General features: G+C 41.4%; 1 pseudogene; it reads left to right on the top strand.

Moving 5' to 3' along the window:
• Positions 1-8: 8 nt before the first annotated feature.
• The window catches only part of LOC138049690 (uncharacterized), a 20533-nt pseudogene continuing 6281 nt past the window's right edge, over positions 9-14260 (top strand).

Here is a 14260-nt window from a genome sequence, read left to right as displayed (position 1 = left end):
GGTATACTCAATGGAGTGATTTCACAGCTTGCTCAAGCACATGCGGCGAAGGAAGAAAACAAGGTGGCGGAATTGTAGTAATCCGCTACCACAATATGGAGGCGTAATTGTTCACATCTTGGTGTTCCTGTGTACGTGGAATATTGTTTCTTACGTCACTGCCCTGTGCATGGAGGATTCACCGAGTGGACACAGTATGGTCCCTGTACGAGATCGTGCGATGTGGGTTTAAAGAACAACAAGGTATTGCACCAACCCGATGCCACAACATGGCGGCAATGACTGTTCTGGAGAGCACATTAAGTTTGAAGTCTGTAATACTTTTTCATGTCCGATTGATGGGGATACACGCAATGGTCACAATTTAGTGCGTGTTCACAAACATGTGAATCAGGTACAATGAGAGAACGCGAAAATGCAACAATCCTGCTCCGCGTTCTGGAGGCAATAATTGCTCACTGCTAGGACCGTCAGAAGAAGTTTGGACGTGCAATAATTTTTCTTGTCCAGTTCATGGCAATTACTCGACGTGGTCAAACTTTAGCAGTTGCAGTAAAGTTGCGGGAATGGATCCATGGAAAGACAAAGAAATTGCTCCAACCCTGAACCCAAACATGGAGGAAAAGATTGTTCCATTTTGGGTGCATCAAAAGAGATTAAAAGTGTAACGAGTTTCCTTGCCCGATCCACGGTAGTTTTTCATCCTGGTCAATATTTAGTGTTTGTAGTAAAAGTTGCGGTAATGGAACAAAGACAAGAACAAAGAAATTGTTCAAATCCTTCCCCACAGCACGGCGGAAGAAACTGTTCTTCGTTGGGGCCTTCAGAAGAAAGAACAGCTGTAATGTGCTTCCTTGCCCAATTAACGGAAATTACTCCCCCTGGTCAACTTTAATAGGTGTAGCAAAAGTTGCGGAAATGGTACAAAGACAAGAAAGGAGCTGTACAAATCCGAAGCCTCAACACAATGGCACAAACTGCGCTTTGTTGGGCCCGTCAACAGACGTTAAGCCTTGTAATGTTTTCTCTTGCCCTGTAGATGGAGGATACACTGAATGGGGAAACTTTACACAATGCAGTCAGTCGTGTGATAGAGGAACTATGTATAGAGTTAGGAACTGTACAAATCCTGCACCCCAAACACGGAGGGAAAAGCTGTTCTGAAATAGGATCAGCCATTGATGTACAAATTGCAATGAACATCCCTGTCCAATAGATGGCTTGTACAGTGATTGGTCACAATTTTCCGAGTGTTCCCGTTCGTGCGCTGGCGGGAGGCAAAATCGATCACGGACATGTGACAACCCCTCTCCGAAACATGGTGGAATGAATTGCTCAAGACTTGGTCCTGCGTCAGAAGTTCAAACTTGCAACTCATTCCCATGTCCCGTTCACGGTAATTACAGCGAGTGGTCTGGATATCAGAAATGTGATCGCGCATGTGGAGGAGGTATGCGCACAAGAAGACGAAATTGCACCAACCCCACACCTGCTCACGGAGGACGGAATTGTAGTGACCTTGGTCCAAGTGCCCAGACCATTGCATGTAACATCCATGACTGTCCAGGTTAGCTCAAGCGGCCCTGGCAAAATTTGACGTTCTGTGCAAATCTTCCCTTTTAACATTTGTCCTTTTATTTCAGACATAATTTTTAACGTAGCAGTGAATTTAACATCCCAGAAGTGGAATCACAGGCAAGAATACTCGCGAAGCCTTAGTCTAAAAATTCAGTTTGGGGTATGTAAAACAGCTCACTTGTTATTCTAATTCAGGAATATTACACCGTTTAACAGAACCAGAGGCGTATACAACAATTATCATAAGAGAAGGCCTGCGCCGTAACGCAAACGTAGAATAACAGCAATAATAACGAGGAAAGTCTGTAAACCAACGGTAATTAAATTTAAACTTAACAAATCAGATGAAGTTCTTTCAGATAACGCAAAATCGCAGAACTCGGAGTAAGAACTCACGTGGCACAGTAGAAAGGCAACAAACTCAAACACTTATGGCTTTAAGGACAGGAATGTACCCTGGGTCAGAATGGTGGATAGCGAGTGCTCTCATCACTTGGCCAATTAAATAAACCCGATCGTATGTGTGACAAAATCTAAGCTACGCCCCTAACATGCATAGTCCTTTACATTTACTCGTCGATGAGTCCACGTAGATTTATATTTCGTAATGCGAGTTGGCTTTGCGACCTGACCTTGTTCTTTGAGTTTTCGTTCCATTATTGCGTTTCACGTTTTCTTTTTCTGTCAAACCCTGCTTTTTCTCTTTTTCTAGGTTAAAGAAATCCTGGGAATCGATGTTGTTTCTGGAGTCGGTAATTTTGCCTTTAAGTACGTCATATAGCACATTTTTCGTTTTGTGTTCTTTTGGGAATTTAAGTCGTTGCGTCCGGGTTTCATTTTAAACGGGTTATCGACAGACACGGTCTCTTTCCATTCCACAATCAGGTTAAGCCTTGCATTCAATAGCTTTGCAATCTAGCACGGCCTTGAAAAGTGACGAGTGGTACCCAGGCATACGCATTGTTGTGTCGATTTTCACGTGTCTGTGGTCGAAGATGAATGTGAAAATGCATTACTCAAAGAAAAAAACTAAGCCCTAATTTCAAAATTTTCCAGTCTCCTAGCTGCGAGCTCTTGAAGTGGGAGTCGAATGCCGTACCGTAATGTTCGTTTTAACACATCATACAATCAAATGCACTGATCTTTGAGAAAAGCAAATACATGCAACCGGCATGCGGCCGCAAGTGACTGCAAGAAGGTATGAGAATTTGGCGCGAGTTGTTTTAAAATCAAACACGACTTAAGTGTGCCAGTGCTAAACCTAAGCAACCACTGCATGTGTGGTATTTACACTGGCTTGCCTAGGCTCGGGGTTGAATACCAGTAAAAGGTTTCCCCTCATATCGTATCTACCGCTTATTCTCTTTAAGACATGGAAGCGTCATTGCCGAATTTTCAGTTGCCCTAGTTCACCGTCACTACCAGGGTATCACAAAGCTACAAGACGCCATTTACATGGAGGGGAAAATACACGATTTGCGGGTTTCGCCCGTTAATTTTACTTCACCAGACGGTAAGAAATGCTTCTGGGTCTTTCTTTTTTCCCAAACAGCCTGATTCAAAGATTATTGTGCGGCACTGCACGTACTCGGTACTCTAACAGCACGCGTCTAACCATTTGTTGGCTCAATAAGCAGGCTCATATGATGCTTTCTGCCCCATTACACGGTTATCTGAATGAAGATCTTAAGCAACCGGAAAATCTTCGAATCTGCTCAACTTGTATGTTGATGAGAATCTGACAACGACGGTGATAATATGTACTTATCATATAGGCTCTTTACACTATTCATGAGCACTCAGAAGATGAAGTTTGGACAAAAGAAGTAACAAAAATTTGCATAGAAAATTTAACTAATGTGTTGTTTCCATTTGCTTTTCTGGCTGTAAATATTTTGGATGTTTAAAAGCGACGAAATCCTCTAACATCGCATCGCACGGAGCAGTACGTGTTGCTAACAGAACCGTACGGATTTTTTCCGGCCCTGCTCGCGCTAATGTCCTCATACGGAGATTTTCCCAATAGTTTCAAAATGAAAGCGCGCGCGGGGCCGTACGGGTAATATGATAATGATAACGACGATAATGGTGATAATAATAACAATAAAGATGACAATAATGATAAAAATGATTATCCTATTTCTCTGCTTCACGTCTTAAGCAGTGTTGGGAATGGGCACTTTCAGAAAAACGGAAGAACTGTCGGAATTTTTGAGATACAAAACCAGAGTACCAAGAGAGCAACTTCTCGGTGAGAGGACGAGCGCCAACAAACCGAACCCGCACATTTCGCTGAGAACCGGAGCCTGCCCTAGGTCACATTGAACGAGAGCACGCTCCCCAATGTGTCAACTCTGCTCCCCTTCCAAAGGTTGAAAGGGGCGTGGTGTCGGGGTATGCGTTAGCGAGATGGAATAAAACATGACGACAGGAGGGCGGAATGAGGTGATCTGGTTCAGAAGTCCACGAACACAAGCGTTGATCTCACCCATTTGGCCTTCGCCCATCAATTCACGGTATTATCTAAATTTAGAAAACTGGTAACGTCAAATAATGGCCAATCATATTAAGCCTGATGACCACAACGGGGCATTTGATTGGTTCGCAACCAAGCAGTCGCCTGAGATTGATCGTGATAAATGCATGATATCGGCAGACAAGGAATGCGATGGCTTTAAGTTTTTTCCTGCCAAAAATCTTATACTAGCCTTTCTAAAAATCGATAATACCATAAAATTAAGGGATGCATTTCATCGTAGATCGACTATTTAACAATTAGACCCGTAGCCCGCTAGGGCTACGGGTCAATTCTTCGCCTCATGGGCTGTTGACCCGTGGCCCTTGAGGGCAAAGGGTCTAATTGTTTTAGTATCACCCAATTAGTCGGACAGAAAAGTCAATAATAAAGTTAGCAAATGCAAGTTAAAGAAACATTTAATTGGAAATTAAACAAAAGAAAGCGTCACGCTTTTCGCTACTCGAGGACTATTACTAATAGTCCTCTAGTAGCGTAGCCAATCAAAATGCAGGATTTGCATTAGTCCACTATTTGGGTGTTATTAATCTCGGTTATGAACTTAATTATGGTTATGGACCTCAACCCCCCTGAAGGAGGGTGGGATTACACCAAACAACAACAATAGCTTACCCATCTTGCTTTAATCTTTCAGTTCCTGTGAGGTCTCCGATAAATATCACGGCAACCAGCAGAAGTTCAACCACAATCCTTCTGAAATGGCAGTCAATCCCACTGGATTACTCCAACGGAGTCATACTAGAATACAGAATTACGTACATTGAGAAAGAGGGAAACGGCATAGTCGAAAAGAGTGGCATACGGCAAAAAATCATTGATGGACAAGACTCTGCCGCGTACGTGACTGGACTTAAGAAGTTTACCAAGTACCAGTTTAGAATGGCGGGTGTCAATAAACGAGGCGTTGGCGTGGACAGCGCGCCCATTATAGCAATGACAAACCAAGACAGTAAGTGATCTAAAAAATAGGTTCGCACTGTACATTTATCGAGTTATGACGCTTGCGGAAGTTTGAAGAGCGATCCCCACAGTGAATGTAGGAGCCAAACGTTGTAATAACATATAACATCGCCAGTGCCTTTTAGGGAGGCAGGGAATACGGATCTAGTTTACTAAGTCATCTGCATACAAAGCAAGATAATGAATGAGGCTTGCGCATTCAAAACCGAATTCGATCGCGCTGATTTGCGTCTTGAGTTATCCGCAAGATTTATTAAGTCTTTCAGCCTTCGAATAACTGAATGCATTTCTCTTTTATTTAGAACCAAGCAAACCACCGTCGCCTGTAACCGCTTTAAACAGGAGTAGCACATCTATTCTCGTAAAATGGTCTCCAATTCCCAAACATTCCATCCATGGAATGCTACTCGGATATCACATACACTTCAAGAGCTTGGATTCCGTGGGACTTGGTATCGTTAGCGCTCGCGTTCAGTCGACTGCAGCTAATACTACGTCTTCTCTGATACCAGGGCTTCTTAAGTTTACTGATTACAGTATTCAAGTCAGTGGTTTTACTGTCAAAGGTGATGGACCTTTGTCGAAGGCAGTATTTGTGAAAACAGAGGAGGATGGTAAGTGAAACTAGAAATATTTGACGGATAGCTTAAAAAAAGTCATAAAATAGCCTTCGAATAAATTTGCCTTGCGTTCTTACATCAGACAGTGGAGTGACGTACCCAGTTGTTACGGCCGCAAACGTTAGCCCGCGCTCAGCCGGACATGTAACTCGAAACCTAGGTCAAAGACATACAGTCTGTCTGCGACGCAGGCTACAAAAAATTCAACGGAGAACTTTTCAAACAGAAAAATAATAGCATTTTCCACAGTTTATAAAAATAGATTGCTGCAAAGCATTGCGGGATTAAAATTCGAACAAACGTCGCTAAAAATTGTCTTTGTCCACATATTAATCCCATAATGCTTTGGGCGCTAGATCGTGACGTCAAATGAAAAGAGCGCTATCGCCTTCTTCCAGCTGAGTTCCTTCGGCCTGTACCATCTATTTGACCTTTAAGCTCAAAGCCTCGGTTAAATTATTAAGCGTATTGTACAAGAAATGAACTACTCGTCAAAGTTATGACCAATCAGCAGTTACTATTTGAGTCACATGTACTATTCCGTACAACCTCGTATACAAATCATCTGGGGTTGATGAATTATTAAACAATAGAATTAACGTTTAATACAAGAAAACTCCTGCTCAGCTAATTAGTATCCATTTTGATAGAAATTTCTAATGTATTCACTTCATTCTGTTGTTTTATTTCACAAGTGCGATGAAATATTCGCGTCCGATCTGTATGGGCGCTCACAATGGCTCACTCGCCATCAGAGAGAGCGCGTCACCCACGCCTCGTTCACTCAAAATTTCATGAAATTACTTGAAGAGTGGCTTACTTCATTCTTAAGAAAAATGAAGAAAAACAAACATTTTATAAAAGCTAACCATTCTCGAACAAGTGCTTACATCAGGTCCCAGTTGTTCAAGATGTGGATAACGCCATCCACCGGATAAATCACTATCCATTGGATAGCGCAATTGATTTCGCTATTACTTGTCCACTGGATAGTGATTTGTTCGGCGGATAGCGCTATCCATCGTTTAAACAACTGAGGCCAGTGCTACAAACCCACAAATGGTCAACTTTGCGTGCAATGGAAGTTTTTCTTCGTTGATTTTGGCTTGGGTGACGCCCTGTCTGTAATCGCTTCAGTACGAGAACGACTACGAGTACGAGATTTTCTCATAAGACAACAGAGGTGAGCGCGCGCAAACCAGCGTCATTTTGGCGGGAAAAACGTGATGTAGTCGTCATTTTAGCAAGAGGTTTTGCAAAAATGTCGTCGTATCAAAACAAGTCAACAATACGGTAGCAGTTTTAGCATTTTTTGATGTGCAAAAAGGCTCCGTTACCAGCAATAAGAATAACTGAGCAACCTAAACAGCTAACAAAGAGTAAGATAAACCGCACGGGTTATAAATTTCCTTAGTATGTTCGCTAAAAACGGGCAGTCAAAACTTGTAATCGTTCTCGTCCTCGTCGTAGATTCTAAAGGTCCCTAATGGCTCAACTTCGGGTCGCAAATGTAAACACCCATTCAGATCTCCCGCTTATATTTTATCTACTTCTAAGAAAGGATTCGTTACCTTTTTTGCATTACACAGAAGGGTGTACACTGATTGAAGGACTCATTCAAAAGTTACTCGACCTTTGTAATACCAATAAGCACAAGTCTTGTGTTCTCAGCTTATAAAGAATTACCTAAAACCTTATATTTGCAAACATAATACAACAACTGTAACAATAACGGAGACTTAACTCACGGTCGTTGCTCGACTGTGGTCGACTAACTAACTAACTTACGAAAGAAGTAAAAGAATAGTTACCCGGAGATTCTTGCAATACAGCTGAAATGAAACCTTTGGTCCTCTGTCTGCACATGCCGCCGTCACAGGACTGGATAAAATATGCAAATGACTTTTAAACAACAGCGTATGCAAATTCTCTTGAAGAAATCGTGCTGCACGTGCGCACGTGCGGCACGCATTTGAGGACACTCTTCTTCCTTTCTTTGCAAAACAACAGAATGAAATAACCAAATTTTGTTTTAATTATATACTAGCATGTTTTATTCTCCTTCTTGTCTATAAATAGCGTTCCTGCCTACCACTTTTATCTTTCTTCGTTAGTATTGTATTTAAGCGGACACTTTTTTTGCTACATCAAATAGTTAAGATGTTTACATTCGAGTGGTAAAGAAAGAAGTTTTTCAAATATTCTTTATAACTGACGAAGACGCAAAGTAACCGGTTCTACAAATTAAAGAACATCGTGATCGTTTTTAAAAAGTGCTATAGATATTAAAGTGAAGTTTTTGTTGGCGTTACGGTCTTCGTTACAAGAGCTACCAAATGTGACAGATATGACAAGTGAAGAACGTTAACTGACTAATTCCAAATACCATTTAGTTCCCAGTAAGGCTCCACTTAACGTCAAAGCCAGCAACCTGACATCAACAAGCATTCAAGTCGAGTGGGAACAAATCCCTCGCCGCTTTGTCCACGGAAATCTGCTTGGTTATAAGGTATCCTTTGTAGCAACCGACCGAGGTAACAAACGACCTTGGAATGAAACGTCCGTCAATCAGTCTACGACGACAGCGGTGATCACCAACTTGCGCAAGTACACGACGTATATGGTATCGGTTGAAGGGTTCACGAGTAAAGGGAGTGGCATTGAAAGCAAGTGTGTAGCTGTCACTACTGCTGAGGACGGTTAGATTACAAACATTGACCGAATGCATAAATGGCGGCCAAAAATGTATTCTTTTGTTTATGTGCTAATGCGACTCACTAGCCTCGCTCTCAAGCAACCTTTCTTTTGTATTTTGTCCATGCAAACGAGACTAGTGAGGCTAATTAGCACATAAACAAACGAATATTTTTTTGGTCGCCATTTATGCATTCGGTCTATAAGTATTGTTTTATTTTTTTTAATACGTTATATGTTTATGGAAAGCTTATTTTCTAAGCTTTAAAATGATGTATTGCTTTCCCCCTAACTTTAAATACTTTTTAAAATTTTTCTGGCTTTGCGATGGTCGGTTACGCGCGGTTTTCTGCTACTAGGTAAAAGAGTTGAAGTTCGTTAAAAAAACCATCATAGTATAGAAATAGTAGCTTCTAGCGGAAACAGCTCTGCTTCAGGATTTTATCAAAAAACAAAAAAGTTACCACTATCTTGTACAACAGCAACAAGAAACAGAAGTAATTACGATTCAATAGGCTATATCTGAATGACCACACTTGAATGGCGTACCAAAAATAACTAGATTTAACCACATCTCGCAGAAAATAAACACAGAACCACAAGAAATCATTTTTTTTTATTGGACGTTGTTTTAGACCATAACGAAGGCTAGATTTCAAGCCAAATAATATTTCAAGTTAAACCAACTAGGACAAGCAGAAAAAAAAGATAATAATTTTTGGGGGGTTTTCCATGCAGTGCCAGATGCCTACCCTACAAATGTCACTGGTTTCAACAAAAGTTCCACCTCGCTATACGTTGAATGGTCACACATTCCACAGTTGCACAGAAATGGCGTGCTCAAAGGATACAAAATTACTTATGCTCCGACTCAGTATCAGCCTTCCAAGTCAGTAACTGTTGACAGCACAAGGTCATCAACGACACTTGTAAACTTGAAAAAATACACGTCGTATTATATTAAAGTGGCCGGGTTCACAAGCAAAGGACTGGGACCACACCCTCCAAATCAAATAAAGATTCGAACAAGCGAAGACGGTAAGTCACTTGACCACTTAATTCTATAGTCAACAACATGACAAGGGAATAGGCCATTTCCGAGTTCATGTCTGCCTCCTCTTCAAAGCGAGTCTAAGTGCGAAGTTTTTCTCATGGCATATGAAATTAGTTTTCTTTCATATGCAAAGTAGAGGAGGTAGACATGAACTCGGAAATGGCCTATTGAGGTGTATAGGGGAAGAGAAACGACAGTTGGCCTTATGTCAATTCAAAACTATTATATCACAATAAAAATAAGATTATTTCCTTTCCTGTGGAAGAAGGACGTCACTCAGAACGAGAAAGATGGTCGCGTGTAATACGGCGCGTATAGTAATACGCCAGAGCGAATAAGGTTCCATTCTTGGACTATTAATATTACATGTAACATCCAAAAGTATTACCCACATATATACATAAAGACAAAATATGGGTATTTCAAGTGCAATAGGAAAAATACCTAATTGATTTTTTGTTGTGAAAGGTCGAATTGATTTCCGTGTCAGGCATAAACAACCATGCTGCCTTTTTTAGTTCCCAGTAAACCCGCAATCTCAGTCAACGCGCGAAATACAAGCCACACCAGCCTGTTTGTGGAATGGAACGCAATACCTGCTGAGAATATTCACGGTGTGCTGCTAGGCTACAGAGTAGTCTTCTGGCGATGCAACGAATCACGTGACACGTACAACACACGACAAACTGGACCTGATGTACTTTCTGTTCTTTTAACGGATCTGTGGATTTACACCAAATACAAAATTCAAGTCCTCGGATTCACTTCCGTCGGCGAGGGAAGCATTAGCAAAGAAATAGAAGTCTCTACGGATGAATTCAGTGAGTTGTTCTTCCCTTAACAAACAATTTTTTTTTTTAAATTATCATCGCCTTGAATGCAACTTGTCAGTCGGTGAGGCGTCAGACTACTACGCAGGCGCGGTCAAGGGTTCGCTCCCAGGCGTCCTCCCAGGCTGGAACGGTCCTTATATAACGTAAAAGAAAAGGAAGACCTTAGACAGCAATGACCAGAACCAGGTTGCTGACCAGCGGGGGTTTTCGTTAAAACAATGGTTTGCTGGGGGTGCCCTGTCTCGCGGGCTCAGACAACCTGGTTGTGGTCATCGTTATTTAAGGTTTTTCAAAAGAAAGTGCTACCTTTGTAGTGACAGTTGTGGATGGCTTGGCACCCTGGGCCCGGTTGTTCAAAAGCCGATTAAGGCTAATCCAAGATTAAAAATTAACCAAAGAGGTTATTTCTCTACGCCCAATTTCTGTTCAACGCTGATATTCGGCAAAACTTTAAAACAAAGGAATTCAATCTTGAAAAACAAAAGTAACCAAATGAAACTTCCACCAAAAAGTTGAAAACATTAAACAAACGTTTACTCTAACCCTGGATTAAGTTAATCGGCTTTCGAACAACCAGGCCCTGGCCTGGCCCCGATATGAAGGACGATAAAACATAGGCCAATGGGTGGTGGCCAATCGGAGGATGTAAAGTGCAGGTTACAGGTTACGGATGCAGGTCATTGTTTTACCATAACTGCAACAAGCCAAACCTTTACAAAAATGCTAACCTTTGGCCTAATGTTAGTATTAGTAAAGGTTTGGGTTGTTTCACCTATGGTGACGCAATGACCTGAAACCCTAGGCTGCAGTTTACACCCTCCAGTGGCCAATCTTATACCGCTACGAAAAATATTTTGACGATAGAATGATATTCACAGCGAACTTGAGAAGCCTTGATTAAGTTAGACTTGAGTGAGTGCAGATCGAGTTGAACAGCTCTCTACCAAACCAGCTGTGCAAATGGATTGAAAATTATACTAATTAACGTTATCAGGAGTGACTTGAGGTAAACTACGTTTATTTATCTTTCTTTCATTAGCTCCAAGCCAGCCACCAATTAACGTTCGAGCTCCGAACAAAACAAGCCCGACCAAGATAACGGTACAGTGGAACCCAATCCCTGACAACTTCTACGTTCATGGAATATTGCGCGGTTACAAAGTGTTTTACAAGGCGATAGCAACAGCCAATAAGAAACACGATGAGGTCATGGAAACAAAAGAGATAATTCTAAATTCTTCTACTCTTTCCATCGTGCTTAAGAATTTGAGCGTGTTTACAAGATATGAAATTGAAGTACTGGCCTTCACAGCCAAAGGAGACGGTGTGCGGAGCGATGCCATCAGAGCTGGTATGCAAATCTCGCTTAAGTGACAGTGGACGTTTTTTGAGAAATGCGTGCAATGTATGAACTTAAGCTTGAGTTAGATTGGATGTAACCAGAAACGATTTAAGACGTTCTTTTAAAGCAACTAGAATCGAAATGGTACTTCAAGGAAGATACAACACACCTCATTAAAAGCTCCAATTGGATCGCTATAAGACGCAGCGCAGTTGTGTACGGATGGGCAAAGGCTACATTGTTTGTGTTGTATATTTCTTTATGTCCATTGTTTTCTGAACCAGCTGTCTAAAACGTCTTCTATCGTATGGTTGCCAGTGATTCAGAAAAATCTAGTCTAGTCTATCTAATTTTTAAAAGTACCATTTCACTCCTTGCAGATACATGCAACTGTCACAATACAATCTTCACAAACTGGTGGATCAATCCACCTTATACAGACAATCAAGGATCTAATAAAAGCGGTATTATCACACCTATCCTGAAACAAGCGGTGTACACTTGTTGTGAGAATTGTACAGAGCATGGAAACTCGCACATAGACTTTCAACATGAATACAGGGGACGACCCGCGATAAAGTCTGGACTTCTGGAGTTCAAAAGGAATATAGAAGAAATAACGGAGTTACATTTTCCGGTTTACGGCACAATGGATCAAAGGCGATACTCTGGCAATTACGGATTTGTCCCGTTTGTCCAATCACCTGGGATAGCACTGATTATAATTGGAGACGAGAAAGGTTCTGCTGCGACATTGCTGTTGAAATCTTTGGCGTTTTGTTTCCCGATTCTGTTTCTGTCCATTGCTATGTTGTGGGTCTCTAGTCTGATCATGTGGTTTCTGGTAAGTTTACCCCAACGAACCATTAGCCTTTTGAATCGGCTCTGTATTTCAGTAAGAAACACAAGACGTCGGGCCAGGTAATCACTTTTGCAAAATTCATCAGCTCAGGCAACGCACTCAGGCGCATAATTGATTACTGTCTGTTGTCCTAACAAAAGTGTTTATGCTCAAAACGCTAAATAACTAGAGAATAGGTTAAATAGATTTTAGGAAGAGTGCCAGATATCCAGAATCCAAGAGGTATCCAAAGTCCTGAATTTTTCTACCTTTTGTCTTCGTTCTTCCTTTAGGAAACAGCCTATAATCAGGGACATTTTCCTCACGGCGTTTTGCAAGGGAGCTGGGAAGCAATCTGGTGGGCGTTCGCTTCTATGACAACCCTGGGGTAAGTCATTAATATCGATGCCGTTGCTTTGCACATCACCACCATATGCACGCTTTTCGGTATAACTTACTATATTGATCATACAACAAGTTTTCTGAAACGATATTGTAATTGAAAAAAACCGTAGAAGGCCCATATTTCACAGATGCCTATGGAATCTCTTCTGAGTTAACGGTTGTGGAATCCACGCATACCATGTTTTCTGCGTCTTTTGGGATGTATTAGGGAGCTTTAGCAACGACCACGGGAACGGCAAACGAGAACGTCATCTCAAAACATAAATTCCCATTGTTGTAATCACTTCACGACTATTCAAGCTTTTTAATATGACAAAGATATGACAGGTATGACAGTCCCACAGGAATGAAAACGTTAAGAGCGGCGCTTAATTTAGGGGAGAATATGAAAATTTTTCTTTAAGTGTTGACGTCCTCCACAAAACCTCAAATTTGACTTTTTCACGTTGCAGTTTTGCTGATGCACAAAACGAAAAACGCACGTGCAGAGCGTGCAAAGCTATTGTTTTTGGCCACTAAATATCAAATTTGTGACGTTTTCGTCGCCGTCGCCGTTGTCGTTCCAAAAACTCCCTATTAACATCAGTGGACCACACCGAGGCTTTCCATTTTTTCCTCACCGTTAGTGTCGATGGGACTCCACGGTCGATTGATGATATATATTTCTTTGGCTTATTTCAGTTACGGCGACCGAATTCCAAGAACACCGTTTGGTCGCTTGATTGGCCTGTCCTGGATTCTCACAGGAATTGTCATGATAACCTGTTTTAACTCCATCATGACAACGCTTCTGACAGCGAGGATTTTAGACAAAGATGTCATGCTGTATGGTACCAAGGTTGGCTGGATTAATTGAATTCAGTGTTTTAAAAGCGCAACCTAAGGCCGGTTTTAAATTTTCAAGGAGCATTTTCCCTCGTTGGCGAGCTAATATCTCAAATTTTGACCGGCTGGCTACAAGATTGTAGCTTTTGACGAAGTATATTTCAAAGTCTCTTTTTTAAACTCCACTCCTCGGCGTTTCCATATATAAGTTGCACCTCAACTTTGCATTGTTTTCAAACTTGAGTCTTTCAACGACATATGAAAATTGAAACGTTTTAGGCCTAAAACTATAGTGGCTTCAAAGGGACATCCATTTTCTCCACTCTTGTTTTTTTTTACTTGCGACTTACTTGCTACTTAGCTGCTACTTGCTACTTTCTTGCGACTTTGGGTTAGGCTTAGGGTAAGGCTATAACCTAACGCTAACCCTAATCCAGCTAAGTAGCAAGAAAGTAGCAGCTAAGTCGCAAGAAAGTAGCAAGTAAGTCGCAAGTATAAAAAAAAAGAGTGGAAAAAATGTTCCTTTGAAGTCACTATATAAAACCTCTCAAGGCGGGCGAAGAAAAAACTCC

The sequence above is a fragment of the Montipora capricornis genome, chromosome 5 (genome assembly GCF_036669925.1).
Source record: "Montipora capricornis isolate CH-2021 chromosome 5, ASM3666992v2, whole genome shotgun sequence".
Lineage (NCBI taxonomy): Eukaryota > Metazoa > Cnidaria > Anthozoa > Scleractinia > Acroporidae > Montipora > Montipora capricornis.
This window is presented reverse-complemented; position numbering and strand designations above follow the sequence as displayed.